A 13,416-nucleotide genomic window follows, 5' to 3' on the forward strand; every position below is an offset into this window, starting at 1 on the left:
AAAAAAAAAAAAAAAAGAGTGGTTAAGTTCTTTTATTTAATTCAATTAAACTTAGGATGAAGCATTTCATATATTTACAATCTAAATGCACATGTGTATTTACATGTGTTAATATTCTGATGTATGTTATTAATGCATGTAAATAATATATACACACAGATGTACACATATGTGTGTGAATGTGTATTGAATATATATAGGCCAGGTGCGGTGGCTCACGCCTGTAATCCCAGCACTTTGGGAGGCCAAGTGGGGTGGATCACAAGGTCAAGAGATCGAGACCATCTCTTGGTCTTGCCAACATGATGAAACCCAGTCTCTACTAAAAATACAACAATTAGCTAAGCATGGTGGTGCATGCCTATAGTCCCAGCTACTCGGGAAGCTGAGATAGGAGAATCTTTTGAACCCAGGAAGTGGAGGTTGCAATGAGCCAAGATCGTGCCATTGCACTCCAGCCTGGCAACAGAGCAAGACTCTGTCTCAAAAACTAATAATAATATATATACACAGATATACATATATTATGTGTGAATGTGTATTTAATATATATATATGTTATATATGTGTGTGTATTTGTGTTTCTATGTATGTATGTATATTAGTATCCTGGAATAAGTGATTTGTATATTAAAACACCTACCATAGTCCAATTTCAGTGAAACTTGTAGTTATTTTCCCGACGAATTTGCCAGTTCCTAAATTCCAAAGATTTTATTTTTTTAAGTCACTTGAGCCACGACATGTTTTGCAAATAAAACCCATTCAAAAACTCTTGCCTAATTGAATTGTAACCTTTTTTTAACAAAGGATACATTTTTATCATAGCTACTTCTTTCAAAGAAATGTTAGCTCAATTTTACAAACGAAATGTCAGATTTTGAACTCATTTATAAGAAAAAATACGTGTTTTATGTACTAGAAAACCACAATGTTATCCAAAATTGTTTTGGGCTTAAATCATAAAACTACATGTTACACAGGCACACTATTTATTCTCCATTACAACTTGAGTAATGTAAGGCAGCTTGAGGACATGGATTCAAAATATTCTCTACTTACACAACAATTACTTTGCAAGTTATAAAAGTTTTAACATTCTGGGAATCTATGCATAAATAGAAGAAAAATATGACCATTAAAATTCATAAGCCATGTGGTAATGGAGAGTAATTCAATGCATGTTACATGTGCTAGTACAAATATACCCAAGTTTCCTATTTAATATACCCATAATGAGGATAGTTTCAGGTAGCAGGATTCTTTGTCTAGAAAGGAAGTGACCAACTAAATTAAGAAGGAAAGAAAAATTCGCTTTTGAAACATCCCATGTCTTTTAAATTGTAAGCCTGACTTCCTAAGAAGTTTTACTAAGTAGTTACCCATCAAGAAACTTTCTAAACAGTACTTATTTGTGATTTTTGAAGAGAAGACAGTAAGACATACACATGTATAATTAACTAAGTATTCAAAATTTATGGTGCAAAAACTAGATAAAAATTAATACCATAAGCACCAGGTTCTATTTGATCAAACATGTGACTATTACAATTTTTATTCCTGATTTCATAAATTAGTTGCAATTAAAATATCATGTTCAGGGTTTTACAAAATCTATTCTAACATGTCTCAGAAGTCAATCTGCCATATCGTTTATTTACACATGAAATATCTGTTAAATTACTTTCACCTAATTGATGCTCAAATTGAATTCAGTGAAACCATTCATATGCTTCATATAAATAATTGACAGAACACAGAGAAGGAGAAAAATAAAATTACGTTATTTCATTTTTAGCTTTAGAAGATACTGTAAAAACCGAGGTGAGATTAATAGCATAAGACCTTATTAGTATTAAAGTTATTATCAGAAGAAATTGGGCTCTGGAGATGAATGGCCTTGGTTCCTATTTAATGCTTACACTGGTTGTTTAGTCTCACTGGGTATTAATAACATCTCCTTGACTCAGTTTCCTCAGCAGCATAGTGGTGATAACAATAGCTTATACCTTATAGAGTTATTGAAATAATTAAACAATTTAATATATGTGAAGCACTTAGTGTCAAGCATATATAAACTGAATAAATGTTAACTCCCTGTAATCCCAGCTGTTCAGAAGGCTGAGGCAGGAGGATGGCTTGTGGCCAGGAGTTTGAGGCTACAGTGAGCTATGATCACACCACTGCACTTCAGCCTGGGTGAACTCATCTATAAAAAATAGAAATAAGAGAATGTTGACAAGTCACTGACTAGTCACAGCAGTGTGTGTGTGTGTGTGTGTGTGTGTGTGCGTGCACACTTGCACGTGCATGCACATGCTCGTATGTGTGTGTACCAAACCTACAGAAATCAGAATAAATATATAGAAATATTAATATAAAGAAGAGTCAATATAGCAAGCAATCACAGCATTTGTTAAGTACGTCCACCTTTTGCCAGACTCTATGCTGAGCACTTTAAATGCCTTCTTATTCATGTCTCACAATGTACAATGAAGTGGGTAAGCAGAGCTCTAGGAAGTTTGCTAACATGCTCACATGCTCAAAGCTGCAGGCTTGAATCAAGTGTATTTAACTCCAAAACCTGCAAGTGTTTTTCATCATCCCAAACTAATTAAGTAATATGAATGTAAACAGAATGATTTTGCAAATTTATTTTGAAAGAAGTTCAGGCCTTCTAGGTTTATCTGTGAGAAAACGGCAGATCTCATATGAAGTCTACGTAGACATGCTGTACAATACATGAGCAGTTCTTAAACTGATTTTGAAATGATCACACAAAAGATATACAAATAACATACAGTAATGTGTATTAGCATATTAAACATAATTACTTTTAAAATCATTTTTACCTTCCTTATATGGGTACACCATTTTAATATGGAGAAGCCACACACTTGCAAGCAGACTTCAATTTCTCTGGGTTTTAAGCCACTGTTACTTTACCATAAAAATAATCTATAGGAGTTAAAAATGGGTGAAAATTTTGAAAACACAGCAAATCAGGACATTTCAAAACTTCCAAGTAAGTTCAAAAACTGAAGAAAAAAATGAAAACTTCCAAATCATGAGCCTGTTCAGCAGGTAATTTTCATTCATGTTTCTGAAGTTGATCTGAGGTTCAAATTGCATGTCAGCGGTATGGAGAAAAAAGTCAGGGCAGAGCCCTGAGCAAGACAATGAAATCAGAATATACTGAACAAAAGGACTGTGTTTGAAAAGTAAGTTCTTTGAATTCCCATGAGAAACTAAAAATAAAAATCATGAAATTAGAAATAAAGACTAGAACTTGATCACATTATTTTTTCTTAACAAATTGACCCATACAATTTTACTTTATCTAGAGTCAGGTTACAAATAAAAGACAACTAAAAAATAATTCACAGAATCTAAAGTATCTTCTGAGATTTTGAAATTTTTGTGAACCGTTCTATAATATCTGTGAATTGTCATTTTAAAGTACAGCTCTACACCCCAACCTTTATCAGAACCTATTGTACCACCTGCCAGAGCTCAGCAGGACACTGTCTCCTGCCCTATCAGGAAAGTGCCCTTCTGAGCCCTTGTAGACCAATCCAGTTGTCACTCTTTCTTCACATCCCATTAAATTTACACATGCATGACCTCCCCCCACACCCCCACACACACACATGCACACACTAGTTGAAAAGGCATTGGCTTAAACTCCAAAAACCTATATTTGATACTGACTTCGCATGGCTCCAAGTCTCTGTACCTTCGCATAGTTGTCACAGGACTAAAGTAAACTAATGCAGGGGAAACACTCTAGACTGTGTATATTAAAAAAACATAAACTGTAACACTCAATTCTTAGTACAACTATTGTTCTTGTATTGTTGTTGTATTAGAATTAGTGCTCACAAAAGAGTCTAAATTCCATAGCATGACACAAATAGGTCTTTATATTTAGGCTAATCTTTATGTTTGAAAACTCATTTTCTATCACCTTTTTCTATTTTACTGCATATTGAGGCCTCGTAAATCCAATTTTTCATTTTTTTCCATTTGTACATGTTATTCCCATTTATGATTATAATATCCTTTACCCTTTTTCTGTTGATCAAATCCTATCCATTGTACAAGAATAAATTCATGTGGGGAGAAAATATTTTCAAAACCCATATCTTAAAAAGGACTGATATCTATAATATATATAGAACTCTTCTAACTTGATAATGAAAAAAAACAAATAATTCAGTTTTAAAAGAAGGGGACTGCACAGGATTTGAACAAAACTTCACCAAAGATAATCATTTATGTTACATAAGTTGGTGAAAAGATGTTCAGAATCATTAGTTACTAGGGAAATACAAATCAAAATCACAATGAAATATCTCATACCTTTTAGAATGTCTAAAATTAGAAGACTATCATACCAAGTGTTGATTAGGATGTAAAGAAACTGGAATTCTCAAGCCCTACTGGTGGGAATGTAAAATGGGACAACCACTCTGGAAACCAGATTGATAACTTTCTGCCTTTGACCCAACCATTCTATTCCTAAGTCATCATATAAGACAAATGTAAGTGTATACACCAAGACTGGACACAAGAAAGTTCGTAGCGGCGTTATTTGTAATAGCCAAAACCTGGAAACAACCCAAATGTTCATGAGGTGAACGAATAAACAAATTGCAGATATGTATACAACATTATGTTATTTAGCAAAAAATATTTTTAAAAAGAACTATTCATACATGCAAGATATAAATGCATCTCAAAATAATTACACTGAGTGAAATATGCCAGACACAAAATAACACTGCATGACCCCATGGATATAAAATTCCAGAAAACGCAAACGAATTTACAGGGGAGGAGGGGATGGCAAGGACCAGGAGAAAGAGTGTATAAAAGAGCTTTAAAAAGCCTTTGGAGGTGTTGGCTATATTCACTATCTTTACTGTGGTGATTTCATGGCTATACACATATATCAAAACTTCTCAAATTGTACACTTTAAATATATGCAGTTTATGGTATATCAATAATACCTCATAAATCCAGGGTTTTTTTTTTCTCCCCCAAAGGAATAAACTCCTGATGCACACAATAAGACGAATGAATCTCAAAATAATTATGCTAAGTTAAAAAAAAAAAAGACATAAAAGGGTACATACTATATGATTCCATTTATATATTATCCTGGAAAAGGCAACATTAATGACAGAAATCAGATCTGTGGTTTCCTGGGGTGTAGTGGAGGGGAAAAATGACAAAAGGGCACAGGGAGTTTGAGGGAGATGGGCACAGAAATATTCTTTATCTTCATTGTGTTAATGGTTACAAAACTACATACCTTTTTCAAAACTCACTGAAACACATACATTAAAAGGGATTTTACTGATTGCAAATTATATCTCAATAAATCTGACTTAAAAATAAAGATTTTTACATTTAATCACTTAATTAACCTACTCCAGGAAAAGTGAGTGGGCTTTTTACTAGGTTTTAATAATAGTTCCCCAGGACTCAACAATTATACTTAGCATGGTGAATAATAAATTTTTAATTTTTTTTTTAAAATTTTTTGAGACAAAGTCTCTCTTTGCCACCCAGGCTGGAGTGTAATGGCACAATTTTACCTTACTGCAATCTCTACCTCCTAGGTTCAAGGAATTCTCCTGCCTCAGCCTCCCAAGTAGCTGAAATTACAGGCGCCCACCACCATGCCCGCTCTAATTTTTTTGTAGGGTTTCACCATGTTGGCCAAGCTGGTTTCAAACTCCTGACCTCAAGTGATCCACCTGCCTCAGTCTCCCAAAGTGCTAGGATTACAGGCATGAGCCACCACACTCAGCCAATAATTTTTTTAAAATAGATATCCCCAGTCAGACAGGAGAACCTTAGGAAAGGGTTGTTTCTAAGTCATTGCTGAGAAATATAGAAATGTAGGTCAGTTTCAATCTCTCTCACCCCTTCATCTTACATATTCTGTAATCATTGAATTCAGTTTAAATACCTTTGAAACCTACAGATTCTAATCTTTTCTCATCTTCATTGCCACTGTACAATTTCTTACAAATTCTTACTAATCCTCTCCCCTAACCTCCCCTCTCGTCCCCTCCCCTCCCCTCCCTTCCCCTTCCCTCCCCTGCTCTCTCCTGTCCTCCTCTCCTCTCCCTTTCTTTCTGTCTTTAATCCATTTTCCAAAATGCTGCCAGTCAATCTTTAAAAAAAAAAGAAAATATTAACTCAACATGCTTAAAGATTTTGATGGCTTCCCAGTGCCTAGCAGACATCGTCCAATCCTTGTTACCCACATTCAATACTGTTAGAATCTGGCCCAGTGTCCCTTCCCTACTTCATCTCTTGCCACTATTCCTACTCCAAGTGCGATCTCCTCTGCCCCAAATACTTTTCTAATTCTTCTCTACTCAGCAAGTTCTCATCAGAAGTCATTAACACTTCCCTGATATATCTCCAGGCTGCTCAAGCTAAAAATATCCTTTTTTGCTTCTGTTTTCCATGGTATTATATTAATTATAATTATTTATTATCCCAATATAATAGTGTCACTTTACATTTGTCTTTGAGGTAGATTATTACTGTTTGCAGGTAGAGACATTGCTTTACTTATATTTGTATTCCAGGTACCATGTACAGACCCTATAACTTAATTTCTGCTAAAGTAATGTGTATTAACTTGATTTGAAACCTATAACGATGATGTCTGAAATAAGAAAATGCAAAAAAAAAAAAAAACTTTTGAAACCCAGTCCATAATCTTCAGTCAGCCAAGAGCGTAAGCAAAGCACAAGACAGTGCCTAAGCCCAAGGGAGCAAAGATTCAAAACACTTAAAACATTAAATGGTCAGATCCAGTTGATACCATACTTTTAAATGATACCCTACTATTAAATAATGATACCTTTAAATTAGATGGGGAAAAACTGTCTAGATTTCTTGTCAACTTTTTGTTATCCTTTATAAATACGATTCTTCTCTACTGAAATAGAGTGTACGGAGTGTCAAACATTCAACAGATAAAATGCTTGATTTAAATAATGCAAGAATTTATCCACATGTATTTTGAGAGTAAGAACTATTTTCTCATTTCATAGCTATTTAATCTGAAGAAACATTAAATGACTTGCTCTGGGATACACAACTGACAGGGGACAGAACTGAGATCTGCACACAGGTGGGAATGACTCCAAAGCCAATGTTCCAGCCATTGAACTATACTTGGTGTGATTTTTCTCTACACTGCTTAGCTGAATCCTCCAAGAAGTTAGAGACTCTCTTTCTTATTCATCAATACATCTCCAAGGCCTATTTGAGGGTTTGGACAGGTTTCCAGGGGTCCACAATTTTCTGATTAAGTACTTTGTGTATATAAATATAATAATCTCTAGAGAGAAGATCAGTAAAAACAAGTGACACCTATTAAGAACTTACAACAAGTCAAGCAGTGCTTTAGATGCATTATCTCACTCTATCATAAGAACAGCAACACAGAATACATACCTGGTACTCAATGTGCCAGGCAGTGTTCTAAATGTTTCCCATGGATTAGCATATCTAATTACCCTACCAATTCTATGACACAGGTATTATAATTGAAAACATTTCAAAAATGAGGAAATTGGACCTCAAAGAGGATAAGTTGCCGAAGCTCCCCCTCCCTTCGCATTTAGTGAACAACTGGGCTGGGATGTAAACCTTGCCATCTGACAACAAGGCCTGCCCTTGTGACTTATACACCACAGAACTTCCCATGAAGCTGGTCATCCTCAAAGACCTTCATGTTCTTCAAACCGTTGAGTGTCACACAAAAAGAAAAAAATGAACTCCCTATTCGTTTTCCAGAAAACCATCTTGATAAAAATGAAAGCTTTTCAGGGGAACATCAGATGTTATCAGCTAATTCTATCACGTAAAGAGCATACTCTATCAACACATTTTAAAATATAAGGTAGGGAAGAACAGACAATAAGGCAGATCTGTTATTTAAAGTCTACCCATAATGAGTGGGTAAGATAGTATTGAGTTACAAAGATACATATGGAAACAAATAGCTCTGTATAGCTCCTACAAATTATCCAACAGCAGCAAGGGTGCTGATACCTCTTATAGATATTTTGTGGCCTAGAAAAGTGCCTTCCCCAGGGACTATTTAGCCAAAAGCAAAGGGACAAGGCTTGGCTTGTGGGTAGTGTCAAGGTTTCAACTCTTCTCTGCTCAGTTAGGCACCTCTGTGCAGTGAGCAACTCAATGAGAACATGGAGCAGCCATGGTTCTGTTCATGACCTAGAGTCAACATGCCTGCATTTGAATCTGCAACTCTATCCCATGTAAACGTGTAACCTTAGTCAAGTTATTTCATTTATCTCTGGTTCACTTTTCCCATCTGTAAAGTAGGAAGACTGTTAATATGAATGGCATAAGAAAGCATATAAATTGCCTACAATAGTACCTAGTGCATATTAAGTATTCCATAAGAATTACCTTATCTGTATATGTGTGTGTGTGTGTGTGTGTATTCTTTAAAACATAAGAATAAGAGTAAGTCGTATTTGCAGACTTCCTTATGTCTGTATATGAGTGTCAGGACTGACAGCAATAGGTATAAATACCTTTGAGGAGGGTGGAGAGAAGTAATCGCAAGGCTGTGGTTGTTTCAACAATATACTCAGTTGTTTCATTTGCACGGATAACTTTTTAAAGGATCCAGAGTGATAAGACCTCATTTAAAATCATACTTTTGTCCTAGGGGTGTGAATCTTCTCTTAGGAAGGGGGCGAACATGTAGGTACAAACCACAAAATCACAACTGCAGCATGCTGTCATTGCAAACATGGTCCACATGTTTGCAGTCTAGAAATGCTCACTTATCATGTGTCAGTATCTCCAGCCATTCAGTAAATGGATAGTTAGCAACAAATGCAGTAGATTCTTTTACAAGCTCAGAATAAGGTGGTATATTCAAGTGTATTTAATTCCATTCCCATTTTATTATATTTTTAAAGCGAAATTCTCAAAATCCCCAAGTCAGATGTTCTGGGACTGGTTTATATAATTCCCAACAATGAGGAATCAATTTTTCAACAATAGATTGACAACATTCTAAATAAGTCATTATTATCAAGTGTTGGCAAGCATGGTACAATAAATACACTGTGGGTGTTTAGAAAGGCTCTTGGCAATATCAATCAAATATCTCCCTGGTGCCAGCAATTCTCTTCTCAGAATAAATATTCAACAGTGCCCATGCAAAGATAATGCATGTAGATATTCACATCACTGTTTGTAATACTTAGAATTGAAAAATCCAAGTGAATATTCTGAGGGACATTAACTGGTTACCTTGGGTAGACACATTTAAAAAAAAAAATCTGTATATATTGACAGATAAATGTTTGAAAAATATTAAAGAAAAATAAAGTTCAGAATACTAGTATGATATGAACCATTATTCCAATTTTAAAACAATAAAAGAAAAATTTCTGTGTTATACACATGGAGATTAGAGAAATACAAACCCAAACATCAACAGAAGTTACATATGCATGGAGGAGGGGGGCTCTTTTTATGTTTTACTACAATTTTGATGTTGTTTTATGAGAAAATATTACCTTCAGAATTCATAGAAAAAACAAGAATTTAAAATAAATAAAAACAGGCCGGTTGTGGTGGCTCATGCCTACAATCCCAGCACTTTGGGAGGCCAAGGCGAGTGGATCACGAGGTCAGGAGTTCAAGACCAGCCTGGCCAACATGGTGAAACCCCATCTTTACTAAAAATACAAAAATTAGCTGGGCATGGTGGTGGGTGCCTGCAATCCCAGCTACTCTGGAGGCTGAACTGAGGAGGCAGAGGTTGCAGTGAGCTGAGATTGTGCCACTATACTCTAGCCTGGGCGACAGAGCAAGACTTCATCTTGGAAAAAAACAAAAACAAAAAACAAGGCACTCAACAACAAATACTTATTATTTGAATAAGGAGTAATTTTTTTTTTTAAATCTTAGCAATCCCTAAAATAAATTTGCGCTATCCCATATGCCTATAACCGTGATTAAAGAATGCAATGTTTGTGAGATCTTAATAAACACACTTTACTAAAAGGGTTGAACCTTCACAAAGCATGTTGGAAAAATGTCCTTATTTGCACACCCATAACTGGAGCTCAGGAGAAATGGGAAGACAAACGGCTCTCAATTTTCCACTCCATTTTGAAAAGTGAAAAATGAGCAGTTTACCAACACCACCACCTCCCTCTCCTTGCCACACCTTCAAATGATACCAGGAAAGAGCCCAACACTACTTGTTCACCTACTTCAACCACACAGCAGATCAGGTGGCCTGAATGAGAGTGTCCACAGGACATGAAAAGAGAGGGAGTGGTGGTGAGGAGGTGGGGACAGGAGGACTCCTATGGAAAAAACGGTGACAGCTAGACAGGAAGAACACTTTAATGACAAATAACCGCCTCTAAAGGGAGAAGAGAAACCTGTAAAATGAATGAGAAAGCAGAAGAAACTAACAAAAACAAAACCAGGAAATGGTGCTCTCAATGAGTATTTAGTTTCCAGGACGTCCCATTCACTTTTGAGCTTCTGGATTCTGGATTCTCTTGCCCTTGCCCTCAAGTGAAAACTCATGCTGATTGTTTTGCTTGTTGGTTCAGTGCTTTGACTCAGTTCAGAGCAAGATTTATAAGCACAGATCATCAGGTATGAAGCACATATATTCCATTCTAAGATCTTATCACGTGCTGGCTTATTTCAGTTAGACACAGAACGGTTATTGCTTAACTGGCACGTTGTTAACTAAGCTTCCAAAGGACATTTCATTCCAAAGTTAGCTAGGAAGGTCTCAATATTATATTTAAAATATCCCCCAACGGCATCACCGGCAGATGCCGACACCCAAAATTTGTCCATGAGAGACGGATGGAAGCTGAGACTTGAGCAAAGGCCATGCAAGGGGTGATGCTGCAGGACCAAGCACCTCCCCACAGATCTCCAGGGTCCATGAACATCCATTTATCCTGGACTTGCCTCAGGCCACAGAAGTACTTACACGGAAGACCCCCTAGAGACCTGGGAATCACATGACCCGCTACAACCACCAAAGCTTTCTCTGCACCCAAACAAATACAAATACAGCTCTCTCTATCTCGCTCTCTCTCCTCCCTTCTCTCTTTCTTTCTTTTCTAAGGTGAAGGACTGGCATCTTTCACTTCCCTGCTCCCCCTACTCCCTGCTGCCCCACCTCCAGCGCCTTCTTCCCTCCAGCGCAGCCTGGGCGAGGCCTTGAGGCATCTGCTTTCCACACGGACCGGCCTAGGGGTCCTAGGGCTCAGCCCCTCCTTCAGCCGCCCGAGGGGAATCGATGCTCCTCCCGCCCGGCAGTCGCCGGGGCGGTGCGCTGCGGCCAGCCCGGGCCCCGGGCGGCGGCGGAGAAACTTACCTGCGCGGGCCGCTCCCGGAGCTCCCGAGTCGCAGTCAGCCGCGCGGCCGCCGCCGCATCTCCTGGCAGCAGGTCCCCCACCCACCCCGCCGCTCTGTCCCGCGCCGCACTTTTCCCAGGCTGGGAAGTTTGCTGAAAGCGAGGAGGTGGGAAGTGGGGGTGGGGCTGAGGGGACTTGGGAGAGGAAGCTTGAGGATTTTGTTGTTGTTTGTTTGTTTGTTTGTTTTTCCCGATCTCTAGCAAATATTTTAGACCATATGCTGGGAGAATATTAGCTTTGCTCAATGGCGACAGGGCAGCGGCCTGACTCTCACAGTTCGATCGATTTACTAAACAAACTGAAACGTGGGTGGGGACGTTAAACAGTAACCAGTAGACTCAATGAAAACTGAAAGCAGCGAGGCCGCCACCGCCTCGGCGCGCGCATTTCCCTGTTCCCAAGGCCCCAGGGCGACCGGCGGTCGGGCCAGCAAGTCCCAAAGCCCGGTCTCCCGAGACCGCAGCGGCTCTCCCGGGCCTTCGCGGGGCCCAGGCGGTGACTGCCGCCGCCCCTGCCGGAATCTCCACCATCCGGGCGAGGCGCCCCGCGCTGCACCGCTCTGAACTGGAGAGGATAGCTCTCCGCCTCCTACACCCTGGGGAGCCCCGGAGGGTCCGCGCCTGGAGCCCGAGGCCAGGGTTTCCTTCACTTGACTCGTGCTGAGTCCCCTCCCCCGCCCCGGGTCACGCCTCGTCTTGGGCGATGTCAACCCTGGCTTGTGGAAGTGCTTTTGGACACACGGTAGCAGGGGGAAGCTTGCTGACCCTAGAATGTGATTTCATCCTGAGCTCATGAGGTCCAGAAACGGCTGGAAGTATCTTTAAAGGGAATTAAATGGGTTCCTAGGGGCAGCTCTGAAGCCACACCACTAGGGGAAGCTCCCACCGTTTCTTCAAACTGCACGTTGGGCCTCTGGGATTATATTCTACCATGACGCTCCTGACCACCTAGCTCGGCAAGAGTTCTGGGAAGAGGAGGGGGAATGGTTTTCCGTTCCCATCCGTGCCAGCTACCTGTGGTTTTAGTCTTTAAGTACCTCTTTACATATGTATTTGATGGAAAACTTCCTTTTCTCCCTCCCATACCCTTTAGCTTTCGACTTGCAGAAGTGGGGCTCAGACCCATCCCAGATGCGCTGATCTTCTTGGTCAGGCATTTGTTCACAAGCAATATAGCCAGAGAGCCGACTTTCAAAAACATCTCAACAATTTAACTTCGTGGTTTCAGGAATGAGTGACTTCAGGTCAAACAAGTAATTATCATCATGAGATAAATAGTTACTTAATCCGTAAGATTTTTCTTTTCCTACCAAAGAGTTGGCTGATATTTTAAGGCTGTAATGACAATGCCAGGGAGATCAAAGAGCTAGGTGTTTTTTCTTTTTCTTTTTAGATCGGATTTACTAAACTTTCTCAGTTTCCTCCTTCCGAATATCTTGCTGAAAGGTTCTTTGAAAAACAAGTTGTTGGCTGTTTTAGAAATTAGGACAAAGGGGAGAGATCATATACTATTTTTCTATAAATCGACCTTTTTGAACAAAACACATTCTTTGATTCCTTGTTGCCCACGCAGTTTGCAAACCGTGTCAAGAAAGTGGCCTCTGTTCATGTCGCTCATGGGAAACCATCCAGACACGGGAGAGGCAGAAGAGTTACAATTAACGGGTTATGTTTATTATGCAAATCTTTCATAGGTGTGTTGTTTACAGATCACCTGTGGACATTCTCTTTAAAAATATTTCCAGATACTTGGAAAATGAAGGTTGTTTTATTCTATGCCAAAATGTAAATGTATAATTTCCATAAAACACAAAGTCTGGAGATAAGTTCTTCATCCTCATTCACAGAAGCTTTAATGACACCTGACATCTTTTGTTCTCAGAAGAGAAATAATATTTTAATTCAATAGTCTCAGTTTATTCCACTGTTAATCCGCGATGTA

General features: G+C 38.7%; 1 protein-coding gene across 2 annotated transcripts in view; it reads right to left on the reverse strand.

The window, feature by feature from the left end:
* The window catches only part of HNF4G (hepatocyte nuclear factor 4, gamma), a 166,502-nt gene extending 154,810 nt beyond the window's left edge, over positions 1 to 11,692 (reverse strand). The window contains exon 1 of one of the 2 annotated variants that reach the window (XM_011937171.1): positions 11,436 to 11,692. The gene's annotated coding sequence lies outside the window, so the exon portion shown is untranslated. Of the gene's footprint in view, positions 1 to 11,237; positions 11,365 to 11,435 lie in introns of those variants that run through there. The other variant, XM_011937170.1, reaches the window with a different exon arrangement.
* Between the last annotated feature and the right edge of the window lie 1,724 nt (positions 11,693 to 13,416).

This window comes from Colobus angolensis, unplaced genomic scaffold, assembly GCF_000951035.1.
Source record: "Colobus angolensis palliatus isolate OR3802 unplaced genomic scaffold, Cang.pa_1.0 Scaffold16, whole genome shotgun sequence".
In the NCBI taxonomy this organism is placed as follows: domain Eukaryota; kingdom Metazoa; phylum Chordata; class Mammalia; order Primates; family Cercopithecidae; genus Colobus; species Colobus angolensis.